General features: G+C 44.7%; 1 protein-coding gene and 2 long non-coding RNA genes across 6 annotated transcripts in view; 1 reads left to right on the top strand and 2 right to left on the bottom strand.

The window, feature by feature from the left end:
• DPYSL2 (dihydropyrimidinase like 2) overlaps window positions 1-14,440 on the bottom strand; it is a 116,969-nt gene that overhangs the window by 45,553 nt on the left and 56,976 nt on the right. The gene's annotated exons all lie outside the window — the stretch shown is intronic.
• On the bottom strand, window positions 3,239-13,141 carry LOC146396466 (uncharacterized). Its single transcript, XR_014828427.1, has 2 exons — window positions 10,369-13,141; window positions 3,239-7,213 (listed from the first exon to the last, which is right to left on the bottom strand). It is a non-coding gene; the product is annotated as an uncharacterized LOC146396466 (long non-coding RNA).
• LOC146396467 (uncharacterized) lies at window positions 4,399-10,852 on the top strand. The gene is made up of 2 exons (XR_014828425.1): window positions 4,399-7,219; window positions 9,554-10,852. It is a non-coding gene; the product is annotated as an uncharacterized LOC146396467 (long non-coding RNA).

Raw genomic sequence — 14,440 nt, 5'->3', positions numbered from 1 at the left:
GAAGCCCGAGGTGCCACAAGAAAGGCATGGAGCTTTAAGTTATTCATTTAGGCAAACGGTCTTCACATAAAACTGAATAAGACTCAACCAAGCAAAACAAATCTGTCCTGTTTACCCAGCAAGTAGGCATTGGTCATAAAGTAAAAGACAGTAAATGCCAGAGCAGGAAGAATCACAGAGACCCTCTGTCAACAGACATAAATAGAGACTTTTCACCTCCCCGGGAACCTCCTTCCCCACACCCCTCCCGACCCTGGGTCCCCATGATGGAAACAATTTTCCAATCAAATGGAACGTATTAGGCATAAAGAAATGCATCCATTCTATTTTCAATCAAATGCAAGAAAAACGGCCAAGCAGAGCGGAAAACACAAATGATCATCATTTACAAAGTCCTTGTAAAATTCCAATCGCAAGCAAAGAAACCTGACCTTATCCAGGAAACATCACGGCAATAACTCCCCAGCAGGCTTTTAGAATATGGAAATGATTTTTATTTTCAAAATCCCCTAAGGGATTTGGTAACTGCAGGCTGGGGTCAGTGACCTGGATCTCCCCTTTCTCCTTCCAGGGGAGAGCAGGAGGTGAGTTTCCTAAGAGTTGGAAGCAGAGGCAGCCCCTAGGAGCGGCAGATTTCCCGAACAGACCCCCTTCCTTCAGCATCCTTGGCCCCAGGCACCAGGATGATGACCACAGGGCATGTGCGTGTTTGTGCGTGCGTGCGCGCGCATATGCCTGCCTGCATATGATGGGGGTCGGGGGAGGCAAGTCCCCTACTCTGCTTCCCGTGGCCTCCAGGCTGCTGTTAAGAAAACGGAGGTGGCGTTCCCATTGTGGCTCAAAAGTTTACAAACCCAACTAGTATGCATGAGGATGCAAGCTGGATCCCTGGCCTGGCTCAGTGGGTTAAGGATCTGGAGTTGCCATGAGCTGTGTGTGGTGTAGGTCTCAGACGCAGCTCAGATCTGGTGTTGCTGAGGCTGTGATGCAGGCCGGCCGCTGTAGCTCTGATTTGACCCCTAGCCTGGGAACCTCCCTATGCCATGGGTATGACCCTAAAAAGCAAAAAAGTAAAAAGAGAGAAAGAAAAGAGAGGAGACTTCACAAAGTCGGCCATAAATAAATTCCAGACTACAAACCAATGAAGGAAAGCATGCAGGAAGGTAAGGAGGGCCGGGGGACAACCTAAAGGGACTCAGTGTGGGGCTGGGCTGGCCTGGCTCTGAGGAGCCCCACCTCAAAGTGGGCGGCAGCTGGCCGCGTCGGGCCAGGATGAGGTGGCTGGGGAAGCATGTGAGTAATGACACTTCCTCTGTTTGTCTCAGCTTTGGGTTGCCTGGGACTACCAGACCACAGATTCAGGGCCGGCTTGCCAAAAATATGAGATGACAGGGCTGTGTGGAACATCATGAAAAAATTCAAGTCACACCACACGGCATTCACGTGCAAAGACGGGGGCTGTCTGTTTTTCTTCCTGCTGCTTCCTTGTCAGGAAGGGAATCTGACTAGAAACTCAAGGGCTTGCGGCTTCCTAAGGCTTCCTAATTCGAGATCGACAGAAACGCAACGCCCTGACATAACAAAACGTGAAGAACTGTGTCACAAAGCTCCAGCCCAAGCCCCGAGGTCTTTGCCAACAATGGGAAAGAACGAGCAACTTCATCAAACAGGGTCGTGTTTACATTCCTATGGAAGCAGATACTCAAACAAACCCTAGGATCTGAGGACAATAACCTTTCTGTGAAAATACGCGCTGAAAGAGTGTGCTGTTCGTACCTATTGTAATTCAGGACGTCACTCACACACCAAGGAACAATAAAGACGAGAGTCCCAAGTTCAAACGAGAAATGACGTGGACACGGACGCAGGGCTCTGATTAGCCCCTGAGCAACCACTGCTCCCTTATACAAAGCTGCTGTGACACAGCCTCACTGTGGACGGTAAAGAAACTAGCAGCTATCCGGCAGGAGCTCAAACCCACAAACAAAAGGGGAATCTGGTCTCTGTTCTGTTTATTCCAAGGTTGCACAATTCCCCTTGCATCCCCTCCAAATAAAGGCGGGCAGGGAAGGAAGAGCTGGTGATGTCATGTGTTGACTGGGATCTATCGAGAGCCAACATAATTGACGGGTGTTTTCCTCCTAGGAACCTGGACTGAATTCAAAAACATAGCATAACATCTCTGGAGTCTGAACCACAGCCATTGTACCATGATGTGTTTCAAATCTTGGACTGAGGGTTGGCTGCTCAATGGGTCTTTTTTCCCCTCTAGTAGATTAATAAGACTCTGACTAACAGCCAGTGTATCTGGACAACAAAGTTTAAGCTTGACAAGGGCCCCAGTTGTTCGGGAAGCATTAACCACACTTTCCAACGTCGTGGTAGTGGAGAGTTCAGGTTCTACACAAACACCACCCCCACGGCTGTGCATCACTTCAAACACTTCCTCATATTATGTCCTCTTCCTTCCAGGAATGACAGGGGTAAGAGATAGCAAGGCAGATGAAAACGGTAGCTCCAAGGGAATTTTCTTTTTATACAATTCCTTTAGGTGAAAAAGCATGTACATGCCAGAAACTTGGAAAACCAGAAAGAACTGAGGAAAGAAACAAAACTGTGTTATTCCATCATCCAAAGAAAATCGCTATTCATATGTTGATCTATGCCTATGCAAAGTTTTTCCTAACTACTTACGCGTGCACGCGCGCGCACACACACACACACACACATTCCTTATGAAAGTAGAATCATAACTTTACAGCATGTAAGTTATACTTCCATGAGGCTCTTTTTTAAAACAAGGTAGAATCGAATTAGACTTAGTGGTCAAGGCCTGCTTTTTTCCATCAATATACTGTGAGCATGCCGATTTCAGCAAATATTTTCTACTGACTCCATACCATTTTGTCCTAGAAGTGGCGATCATTTACTTAATCAATCACTTATTTCGGTCATTTAGGCTGTTTCTAATTTTTTCTCATAATGAGTGTTATAGTGAACATCCCGAGAACTAAATGCTTGCACACAGATTATTCTGGCTCAAGGGGTATGAACATTTTTTTTTTGTTTACAGAAATTTAAAGTTCCTGTTAGAGAGTATTCTTTCTTCCCTCCAGAACAGCCACCAATGTAAATGCCTATCAGGGTTCCCACTTCACCACACCACTGGGTGTCAGAACTCCTTTCAACATGAAAATTTAGTAGACAAAAAGTTGGCTCATTACTATTTTAATTTGTATTTCTTTTCTTACTCATGGAGTTGAAAGTTTTTCATAAGTTTAATGGTAGAATTATTTCTTCTTTTGTGAATACCTTGTTCATACCCTTTACTTTTGCTATTAAAGCAATTTAACTTTTTAAGTGTTCATCTTATTAAAATATTAAGATTTCATATTTTAAATGTATCAACCCTATGTCACATATTGTAAATAAAAATTCCCACTTCTTGTTTTTCTTTTAATTAATTTACTCTGGTGATGGTCTTAATTCCTGTGTAGTCAAGTTTCTCCATCTTTTCTGATTTCTACCTTTGATGAAATATCTTCTATAAATCTTTGGCTATAGTTTTTTCTCGTTCTCTTCTGACTTTGTTGTTTAAATTGAACAAACCCATCTGGAAGGTATTTAGGCATATGATTTGAGGTAAGGAGTTTACTTTTCTTTGTTTTTCAAATAGTTAACTATTCCAGCATAACACTGTGACCACATCATCATTTCACCTTGAGTTTAAAACGTTCCTTTTTTCATACACTAAATACTTAGATACAGTTGGCACTTATGAATTTTTTGCTTTCTCCTATTGATGTACATGTCTCTTCTGGAGCTGGTCCCACTTAAATGATTATATTTTTATAATTTTTTAATTTCTAACCAGTAGTGGTCTCCTGTCCTTCATTAAGTTTTTTGGTTTCTTAATTTTCTTAATTCTAATTACCTATTGAGTCTTCCACCTGAACTTTAGAATTATTCAGTCAGGTGTCAAAAAAACAATACAACATAAATCAACTATAACTTAAAAAAAAGTTTTTTAAATACAACACTTTTTGACATTCTGGTTATTTAGAAATTAATCTCTAAAGAATGTGCTTCTTTACAGTGTTAGGTCCTTCCACTCATTAACACAGCACTTTTTAAATTTATTAAAATCTTCTCTTGGGTCCAACACATAAAAATATATTCTTATAATTCCCAGTCACTTTATATTTTGTGTTGCTACTATGAATGGGGGTTTTTAAATTATATTTTCCAGTTGGCTTTTCTGGCATATGGGAAAGTTATTCATTTTGAATACATATTTTTATACTGGGTCATCTTAATAAACTTTCTTCTTAGAGCCAATATTTTCTTCAGTTAATTCCTTTTAATATTTATGGTAAATTATCTAACAAATACCAATCATTTTGTTTTTCTTTTCAATAATTTTACTTCTTATTTTTCCTGTCATATTACATTGGCTAAGACTTCCAGAACAATGTTAAATAATATTGGTAATAACTAGTATTCTAGCCCTTACTCATCAGGAAGGGAGACACTGAAGTATTTGCTGGATCAGTCCTGGTGTTCCTCTCTCAAATGCCACAGCCCAGGGACCGGATCCAAGACACAGGTTCAAGGCAAAGAGAGAGCAGTTTCTACACATTTTTCCACAACTGACAAAATGCCTTTGAGAAACACCTAAGGTATTGGATACTAAAAAAATATCCAAAGGAAGACAAAGCTAGTATATCCTATAGTAGATGCCAGACCTGACAGAGAGGGGCTTAGGGTGGAGATAGTCAGGCATCAGACTTTTAGTCCTATAGTGAAGGAATGTTCAAAGTCTGATAGCCATGGAGCCTAAGGGGCAGCCAAGCCAGTGGCCCAACTCCTGGCTCTGTGCTTCCTCTGATTCTTAAGAGGAAGAAGATAGGCTCTCCCATGCATTAAAACCTCCTCTTTCCCCACTAGGTCTATTTCCCCTTCCTCCAGGAAGCCTTCCAAGACTATCCAGATGGAAGCTGGCCACCTGCCCTTCAGTCCTGGCAGAGTATTCACCTGGCTTTCTCCCCCTCCCTAGCATGACTCCTCCCAGAGGAAATGACACCTCACGATCCAAATCTGGCCATTGACTCCTCACCTACACTCCACAAAATGGTTAAAAAGGACGCCCATTCAGCCAAAAAAAAAAAATGCCCTTTGGGAGCAGTGGTTATAGATTCTCACCAAGAGTCTGTATCTTTCAACTTTCATACAATGGTGAGGATCCCCATCATCTGGTCTCCAAGTAGAAGGAAGACTTGAAATGTGAACTCAAAGGAGGGAGGGTGACAACTGCGGTCAGGTACACCATCAGCATCAAGAAGTGAGAGAGGACGGTAAGGGAGGAGGCGGGGATAACGAGACAGAGACAGACTCCAACAGCTAGAGACCCTTTGTGGGTGTCGTCAAAGGCCCAGCACTTTGAAGGTGAGTACAGTGCATGCAATAACATGGGCGGACTCCAAACATGGGCCATAAAGAAAGGGTTAAACCATGTTCTGTTCCCTCCACTTAGAAGGAACCATGCACCACCTCTGAAGAGGGATTTTCATCAAAACAGTTAAAACTGCTTTTCGTTTTAAAGGGTAAATTTTTCAGGAAAGGATGGAAGGGGCCTTTTGGAAAGGAAGGGACTTAACGTTCATTATGAGCTAGGCACATGCTCAGGCCTTTATATCCACTATCAAGTTTAAGCCACCCTCTACCAAATTTAAGCCACTTCAATAACCTTGAAACATCGTATTACAGATCAGAAAGCTGTGGCTCAGAAGTACCATATGATTCAGCAACTCCACTTCTGGGTACATGTCCAAAAGAATGGAAAACAGGGACTCAAATAGACGTCTGCATACCCATGTTCACAGCAGCATTATTCACAATAGCTGAAAGGTGGAAACAACCCAAGTGTCCATTAAATATATTTCAAAATGTACGTATAAACATACAATGGAGTATTATTCATTCTTAAAAAGGAATGAAATTCTGACACACGCACCCACGGATGGACCTTGAAGACCCTATGCTAGGGGGAAATTAAGCCAGTGGCAAAAAGACAAATACTATATGATTCCACTTACGTGTGGTCCTAAAGTAGTCGGATTTATAGAGACAGAAAGCAGTAGAATGGGTGTTGCTGAGGGCTGGAGGCAGGAAGAGGGAGTTAGTATTTAATGGGTCCAGAGTTTCAGCGTGAGAGGTTGAAAAACCTCTGGAAATGAATGGAGGTGACAGCTGCACAACAGTGTGAAGGTACTTAATGCCATTGAGCTGTACACTTAATAGTTAAAAGGGTAAAAACTTTATGTTATGTACACGTTGCCACATTTTTTTTAGGAAGGAAGGAGGGAGGGAAAAAAAAAGCCAACAACTTGCGGCTCCTCTGAAAATGGAAATTACTGCCCAGGTGGCACACAATAAGGGCAGAACTCAAACACCACAGGCAAATCCATAATCCAAGACCCCTTCCTTTCGGGTGAGAACATCCTAAGAACGTCCCTGCCCCTAAGACCGCACTCAGAAGATCTGTCCTTGCATAACAAAGGCTCTGTCACACTCTCCCCCAGCCCTCCAGGAACTGGTTCTCCGGCAGAGGCGGTCCCTCAGCCCTAAATCTCCTTTTGTCACCCACAGCCACAGTGGGAGTCTCTCAGCAGCATCTGTGAGAGTCCCCTGCTGAATTCTGACAGTAAACAGAAGGGGTCAGAGGCTGGAGAGACACTTAAAACCTAGGTAACAAGGGCTCACCTTCAACCACAGGAGCAGGGACCACAATTCCCACCCACCCACAGGTTGACACGCAGGACACCACCCCTCACGCCCTTCACACAGAAATTCTTCTTTTATACCCAGTAAAACTTATTTCCTTGTAAACTCTAAAGCATACCCAACTCATTTACTCAATTCCATGTGCCTCAGTCCACTCCGCCCCACCCCCGCCCCGTGCCTCTCTCACAGCAGGCAAGAAGCCCCCTTCTGCTGCCCAGACTCCCAGGGCAAAATCCTGACTGGGCCTCAAGGCCGTCAAATCTCAGACCTGCCCAGGGAAGCTTCCCCAGGCCCAACTCTGGCAGATTTTAAAGATTTCTTCTTCTCTGTTGCTCCTGAACCTCAGTATAGAACTGATCGCTTTTTTTTTTTCCTTTTCTTTTCTTTTTTGCTTTTTAGGGCCACACCCTGGCATCTGGGAGTTCCCAGGCTAGGGGTCAAATCAGATCTGTAGCTGCCAGCCTACCCCACAGCCACAGTGATGCCAGATCCTTAACCCACTGATTGGGTTTGTAGCCCACTAAGCCACAATAGGAACTCCAGAAGTGATCACAGTTGATTGCAGTCCTTTCTTCGTGGGTCTCCCCAGAAGACATCAAGTTCTTGGAGAATAGAGACCATATCTGCAGATCTACTGGTTAGACCAATACCTACTATGGGGCCCCATAACAACGTGCTGAGGCGGCGAATGACTGGATGGCTGAATGAACAGGGTTTTGCAGTGGTGGAAACCACAGAGCTAATTAAATGTGCTCACGCAGAGCAGTTCTACAATGGCACTGGGAAGGGACCACATCCTTTCAGAGCTGTTATCTCCCTCTCTCCGCCCACATCACTGCAGCCTCAGACACCCAGCACAGGTCTCAGTTTTATTGGATGTGCCTCACTACTACGTCAGAAGCATCTGGAAAGCGAGGATGGAATAGGCTCAAATTCAGTGCATATACTGAAACCATGCATCCCATCCAATGCCCCCAGCAACACGCCAAGCAAGACACGTGCCAGCCAGGGAGCCAGAGGACCAGGCTCTGAGTCTTCATTCAGTCTCGTATTAGTTGAATGGCCTCGGATGAGTCACTTAACTCTCTGTGCTGCAATTTCCTCATGGGACATATGGGATTCTGCCCACCCTATCGATCTCACAGAGTGAGAGGGAGGGTCCCAGGAGAGAGCAGCCTTGGGTAGAGGCTCAGCATAGATGCGGAATGTGATTCACTTTATTACCCAGGTCTATATAGAGAGGGTGTGTCCATCTGAGGCAGGAACAGACTGGCCTGGGACATCCCCAGTCCTTGATTGAGAGTGCCCTAGCCAGGCAGGCTCAAGAAGATGCCAGAGAAAGGACATTGGGGCAAAGAGGCTACAAGGCCTCCAGCAAGCCCTCTCCCTGGCACAAGACCATCTACCTGCTCACCCCACCATAAAGCAGGGTGAAGGTGGTCATAAAAGGCAGCAAAAAGAACTCCCTCTGGGACTCACAGTGAGGGAGGGGTGAATCTGGAGGGGCAGAAGCAGGCCTGAGGGGAAAGCAAGAGGCATTCCAGACAGCCAAGGGCAGTGAACCCCAGAGAGGATTCCAGGGGCTGGTGGGTAGGAGGGCAGAGTGCCTTGGTTTCCTGGGGCATCCCTAATTTCATTTCATCTTTCTCATCTCTATGGAGACCCTTGTACTTTTCACACTGGATGCCCCATGCAGGCTTAGGAAAACATACTCAAAGCCAAGCGCTCACATCATGGATGAAAGTAAGTATCACTAAAGGTCAGTAAACAAGTAGACTGGCCTTAAAATAAAGCCTAGCATCAAAATCACAATGAAATACCACCTCACAACCCCCAGGGATGGCTGTAAGCCAAATGACAGAAAACAGCAAGTGTGGCCAGGATGTAGAGAAACTGGGGCCCTCAGACACTGCCAGTGGGGATGTCAAATGGTGCGGCCACTCTGGGAAACAGTTCGGCAGTTCCTCCAAACGTTCAAGACAGAATTACCCCTATGGTCCAGCAATTCCACTTCTAGACATACATACCCCAGAGGAATGAAAACACACAACAACGTGTGCATATGTCTACACAGTAACTTGTCCTCGGGTGAATGTTATTCATTCACAAAAGCCAAAAAAAAAGGAAAAAAATCCTAATACCATCGACTGATCAATGGATAAGCAAAATGCAATATATTCCAGGACATAACATTATTTAGCCTTAAAAAGAAATGAAGCATTGACACATGCTCTAACATGCATGAGCCTTAAGACCTTATGCTAGTGAAAGAAACCAGATGCAAAAGGGCACGTAGTGCATGATTCCATTTATATGAAACATCCAGAATAGGCAAATCCACAGAGACAGAAAGTAGATTAGTGCTTGTCATGGGGCGGGAGAGAGCAAGCAGCTGCTAACTAATATGGAGTTTTGTTTGGGGGGAAGTAATAACATTCAGAAATTAGATAGTAGTGATGGTGTGCAATTCTGTGAATATCCTTTAAAAAAAAAAAGCTATACATTTGGAGTTCCCACTGTGGTGCAGCAGAAATGAATCCGCCTAGTTACCATGAGGTTTCGAGTTCCCTGGCCTCGCTCAGTGGGTTAAGGATCTGGCATTGCCGTGAGCTGTGGTGTAGGTCGCAGACACAGCTTGGATGTGGCATTGCTGTGAGCTGTGGTATAGGTTGCAGACACGGCTTGGATCCTGTGTTGCTGTGGCTGTGGTGTAGGCCCGCAGCTGTAGCTCCGATTAGACCCCTAGCCTGGGAACCTCCATGTGCTGCAGGTGTGGCCTTAAAAAACAAACAAACAAAAAAAAAAACCCTATGCATTTTAAAAGCGTGAATTTTACAGTAGATCAATTATACTTTTTCTAAATTTTTAAAACATCAATATAGTTAGTGTAAGCCAACACAATCATCTGTAAATAAATAATGAAAGAACACATGAATGCAACCGAAATTGTTACTCAGCATCTTTTTTCTTGATGAAATCCTTAAGAACAAGCAGGAAGAATAGATCGCCTTTTTGCAAATTGCCTTAAGGACAAAGAGCATGAGGAAAACAAAAGGCCAAGCCAATACATGAAGAAGGAAAATCATTAGGAAAATAACTGTTTCTGGCACCTTCACGGATGGAAAAACTATCAGTCGCTGGAGGCCATCTTTAACTGGCAAGGAGACAGTGGAAACAGGATTTGTGTCAGAGAGGCAGATGTGCCACACAGCACGTGGCTTCTGCATCCCCTTGACTCTCAGAACTAAGACCCGAAAGTTCACGTGCCCATTTGCACAAACCCCAGGACCCAGAAAACATAACTGAGTGAGAACCTTCCATCCCCCGACATAGCAGAACCTATTTCTTTTCCAACTTGTCTTTGAGTAAGAGGCCTTGCCACGTAATGAAAATTCACCTCTCAAAGAGGGATAATACCATCCTCAGTTGGCTTCTGGAAAGTAAGCTCTTTCTTAGAGATAATTTTTTGCACAGTGGTAAAGCTCTCGCCAAAGCCAGCGCTTGCTGTTGGTAAAGAGCCAAAAGGCACATGGACAGCACGAATACAGAAGGAAGTGTATGGAGAAATAGCACAGAAGTGGAAACGGCTGGGCTTCGGGTTCCCTGCCACAAAATGAGGAGACAGCCCCCCCCCCCCCCCCGTGTCCCAGGTACAGCCCATACCTGGAGCTTGGGGTCAGGTACCAGACTCCCACCCATCCTCTGGTGACAAAACATTCCTGTGTTGAAGCTTTATCTGCTCTTTGGGCCAGCCATTTATTACAAGCACCGTTTTCTATATTATGAAGAGTGAAAATGATCAGGTATTCTGAATCTCCCGCCAAGCAGGATAGAAAATACAGCAAAGTGAACCTTTCTTTTTGAAAGTAAGATGGAACATGTGTTTTCCTGGGGAGGGGGTGGAATGGCAGAATTCTCCCAATAAACAGAGCTGAATGCTTTCAGCAAGAAAAGAAATTCTGGGAGTTCCCACCATGGCACAGTGGGTTAAGAATCCAACTGCAGGGAGTTCCTGTAGTGGCTCAGTGGTTAATAAACCCAACTAGTATACATGAGGATGCGGGTTCGATCCCTGGCACCTCTCAGTGGGTTAAGGATCTGGCGTTGCAGTGAGCTGTGGTATAGGTCACAGACACAACTTGGATCCCACTGAAGCTCCAATTTGAGCCTGGGAACTTCAATAGGCTACAGGTGTGGCCCTAAAAAAAAGACAAAAGAAAAAAAAAAAAGAATCTGACTGCAGCGGTTCAGGTGGCTGAGGAGGCAAGGTTTCGAACCCTGGCCTGGTGCAGTGGGTTAAGGTTCTGGTGTTGCCACAGCTGCAGTGTAGGTTGCAGCTGCAGCTTGGATTCAGTTCCTGGCCTGGGTACTTCCATATGCTGTGGGTACAGCCATTAAAAAAAAAGAGAGAGAGAAAAGAAAAAAAGGAAAAAATAAAATCCAAAGAAGACATACGGATGGCCAAAAAACACATGAAAATATGTTCAACATCACTCATTATTAGAGAAATGCAAATCAAAACCACCATGAGGTACCACCTTACACTGGCCACAATGGCCATCATCAAAAAGTCTACAAAAAATAAATGCTGGAGAGGGTGTGGAGAAAAAGGAACCCTATTACACTGTTGTTGGCAATGTAAATGGGTGCAACCACTGTGGAAAACAGTATGAAGATTCCTCAGAAAACTAAAAATAGAATTACCCTTTGATCCAGCAATCCCACTCCTGGGCATCTATCCAGAGAAAACCATGACTCGCAAAGATACATGTATTCCAATGTTCACTGGAGCACTATTTGCAATAGCCAAGATGTGGAAACAACCTAAATGTCTATCAACAGAGGAGTGGATAAAGAAGATGTGGTACATATACCCAATGGAATATCACTCAGCCATTAAAAGGAAAGAAATAATGGCATTTGCAGCAACATGGATGGACCTAGAAACTATCATACTAAGTGAAGTCAGTCAGACAGAGAGACACCAATATCACATGCTATCATTTACATGTGAAATCTCAAAGAAGGACACAGCGAACTTCTTTGCAGAACAGACACTGACTCACAGACTTTGAAAAACTTATGGTTTCCAAAGGAGACAGGCTGCGGGGGAAGTACACTGGGGGTTTGGGATGGAAATGCTCTAATTTGGTTGTGATAATCATTGTATGCCTATAAATGTAATAAAATTCATTGAGTAATTTTTTTAAAAAAGAGGAAAAAAAAAAGAAATTCAGGTGCTGGTGGAGATGTATCTCTGTAATGTCAAAGAAAATGCTATCTCACAGCTCTGCTGACCATTCTAATTGCTTCTCAATGAAAGAAGAGAAGAGGTGTCTAAGGAAATGAGAAACGCTTGCTGCAGTCAGTCACCACAAAACCAAGTCAGCCCTTCAAACAGCTCAGGATCCAGGTGTCAAGATAAAAACTTCTGGGTGCCAGGATTAAAACTGGGCTGAAGGCCTGCCCACCCCTCCTCTATAACCTGTCTGAGCTGTGTCATACCCGCCACCTCACCAAATCCTTCCAGCAACCCTATTAGGCAAGAAAGGCTGATCCAGGCCCTTCTGACAACTGACAAAACCAAGACAGAAACGTGGGGCAACTTGCCTGAATGAATAAGCACTAAGGTCAGGGCCAGAATTAAGGTCTCCTGATTCCCAGCTTCGTGAAGATGTGTCGTGGAGACGTTTGGGCCTCACATTCTTTCCATTACACCTCATGCTTCTCCTTGGATCAGCTCCATAGGGGAAAAAAACAATACACAGAGCAGCAACCCCAACCAACCCTGAGAAACCCTCTGATCTTCTTCCCTGTCCCTGTTCCTCCTCACATGAAATGCCATCTGCCGAGGTGTTTCCCAGCCAGAAGAGCGGAGCCTAATGAGCCTTGGAGGGGACCAGGCCAGAGCAATTCTGAGAAATGAGGAAAGAGGAGATCCAGTCAGAAGCAGGGAGACCTTTGAAGCAGCTTACGTGGCAGAACTCAGTACAATCTGGCCATGCATGGAAAAGGGCTCCTGGGCCTCCCAGAAGAGGGATTAAGTGCAATTGATGAACGAATGGCATGAGTTGCTTTTTCTGATCGCCTCCAAATGAGCCCCCCCCCCCCAAGCCCCGGGATGCAGGGGGAAGTCCAGGTCATCAATCCAGGGCTTCTGTTGAGAGACCCGGAATACTCAGCCCACCACCATTTCCACCCGCTTCTTTCCCTGCTGGACACAGCCTCCTGCCTAGGGACAGACGATCACTCTCTGATCACTTTCTCCCTTACCCTTACAGGAGAAAATGACTTTTAAAATAAAAGTTGGATCGAAGGGCAAGGTAAAGCTTGAACACCAAAATCTTTCTGTTTCTTGGAGATGGAGATTAGAGATCAGTCCAACACCCCATCACGCACTGCAGGTGGATGCTGCATCTGGGATGTTTGTGAAGCACCTGGCGTGATGCCGGGCCCAGAGCAGACATTCCTGGGTATGCGCTCTATTTTTTTTTTTTTATTATAATTGATTTACAATGTTCTGTCAATTTCTGCTGTACAGCAGAGTGACCCAGTTTTTATATATATATAATATATATATACATATTCTTTTTTTTTTTTTTTTTTTGTCTTTTTGCCATTTCTTGGGCCACTCCCGCGGCATATGGAGGTTCCCAGGCTAGGGGGGCAATCGGAGCTGTAGCCACCAACCACAACCACAGCACACCAATGCGGGATCCAAGTCGCGTCTGCGACCTACACCACAGCTCACGGCAACACCAGATCCTTAACCCACTGAGATAGGTCAGGGATCAAACCTGAAATCTCACGGTTCCTAGTCGGATTCGTTAACGCCTGAGCCACGACAGGAACTCCATATATACATTCTGTGTCTCACATTGTCTTCCATCCTGTTACATCACAAGTGATTAGATATAGTTCCCTGTGCCATACAGCAGGACCTCATTGCTTACCCACTCCAAATGCAAGAGTTTGCACCTAGAGCTCCTTATTCCGTGGTCTGAGAGTGCCATGAGCCCAGAGCCTGCATCAGCATCCCAGCCCTAACACGTGCAGGTTCCCTGGCTTCAGGCAAGTCACCAGGCTTCTCTGGGCTTCCCATCCCTCATTTATGGCTTGAGGACAAGACCAGCTGTCTTAAGGGTTGACCTAAGAATTAGAAATGATGTCTACAGGGCTTGCAAGGCATAGAACCCAATAAATGGTACCGATTATCTGCTCCCTCCAAATCACCTCACTTTATTCTACTGTCTCTTATACACGGATTCATACAGTTCCCCCCTATAATTCCTTGCAGGTTGGTGGAGGGGTCCAGACAGCAGCCACTGGGTCACTCCCTTTCAGGGCTCGCCAGAGGACAAGAGAATTCAATGCAAGCCTCTTGGAGGAAGAGTGACATATATCTGCATTTACTTGGGCAGCTGGGTTTATGCTGCTGTCATGGGACAGCAATTAGTAGCATCCCTTTTATTCTCAAAAGTGCATTCAATTTGGATAATAACTTAAATGCCTATCCTGCCCATAGGGCTGAAGCCCCCATCTACTTGTGTAAAATGACCCTTAAAATAACATGCCACCAGTGCTGACTCTGTTGCTGGCACACTCTTTCAGGTTTGCATTTAAACCTCTAAGGGAAAAACTGCATTTCCTCCAAAAT

This window comes from Sus scrofa, chromosome 14, assembly GCF_054392235.1.
Source record: "Sus scrofa isolate SSC_HxYL_T2T_F1_AM1 chromosome 14, Sscrofa_HxYL_maternal_Yorkshire_Landrace_v2.0, whole genome shotgun sequence".
Taxonomy (NCBI): Eukaryota; Metazoa; Chordata; class Mammalia; order Artiodactyla; family Suidae; genus Sus; species Sus scrofa.
Note: the sequence above shows the minus strand (reverse complement) of the source record. Positions and strands in the feature narration are given on the sequence as shown.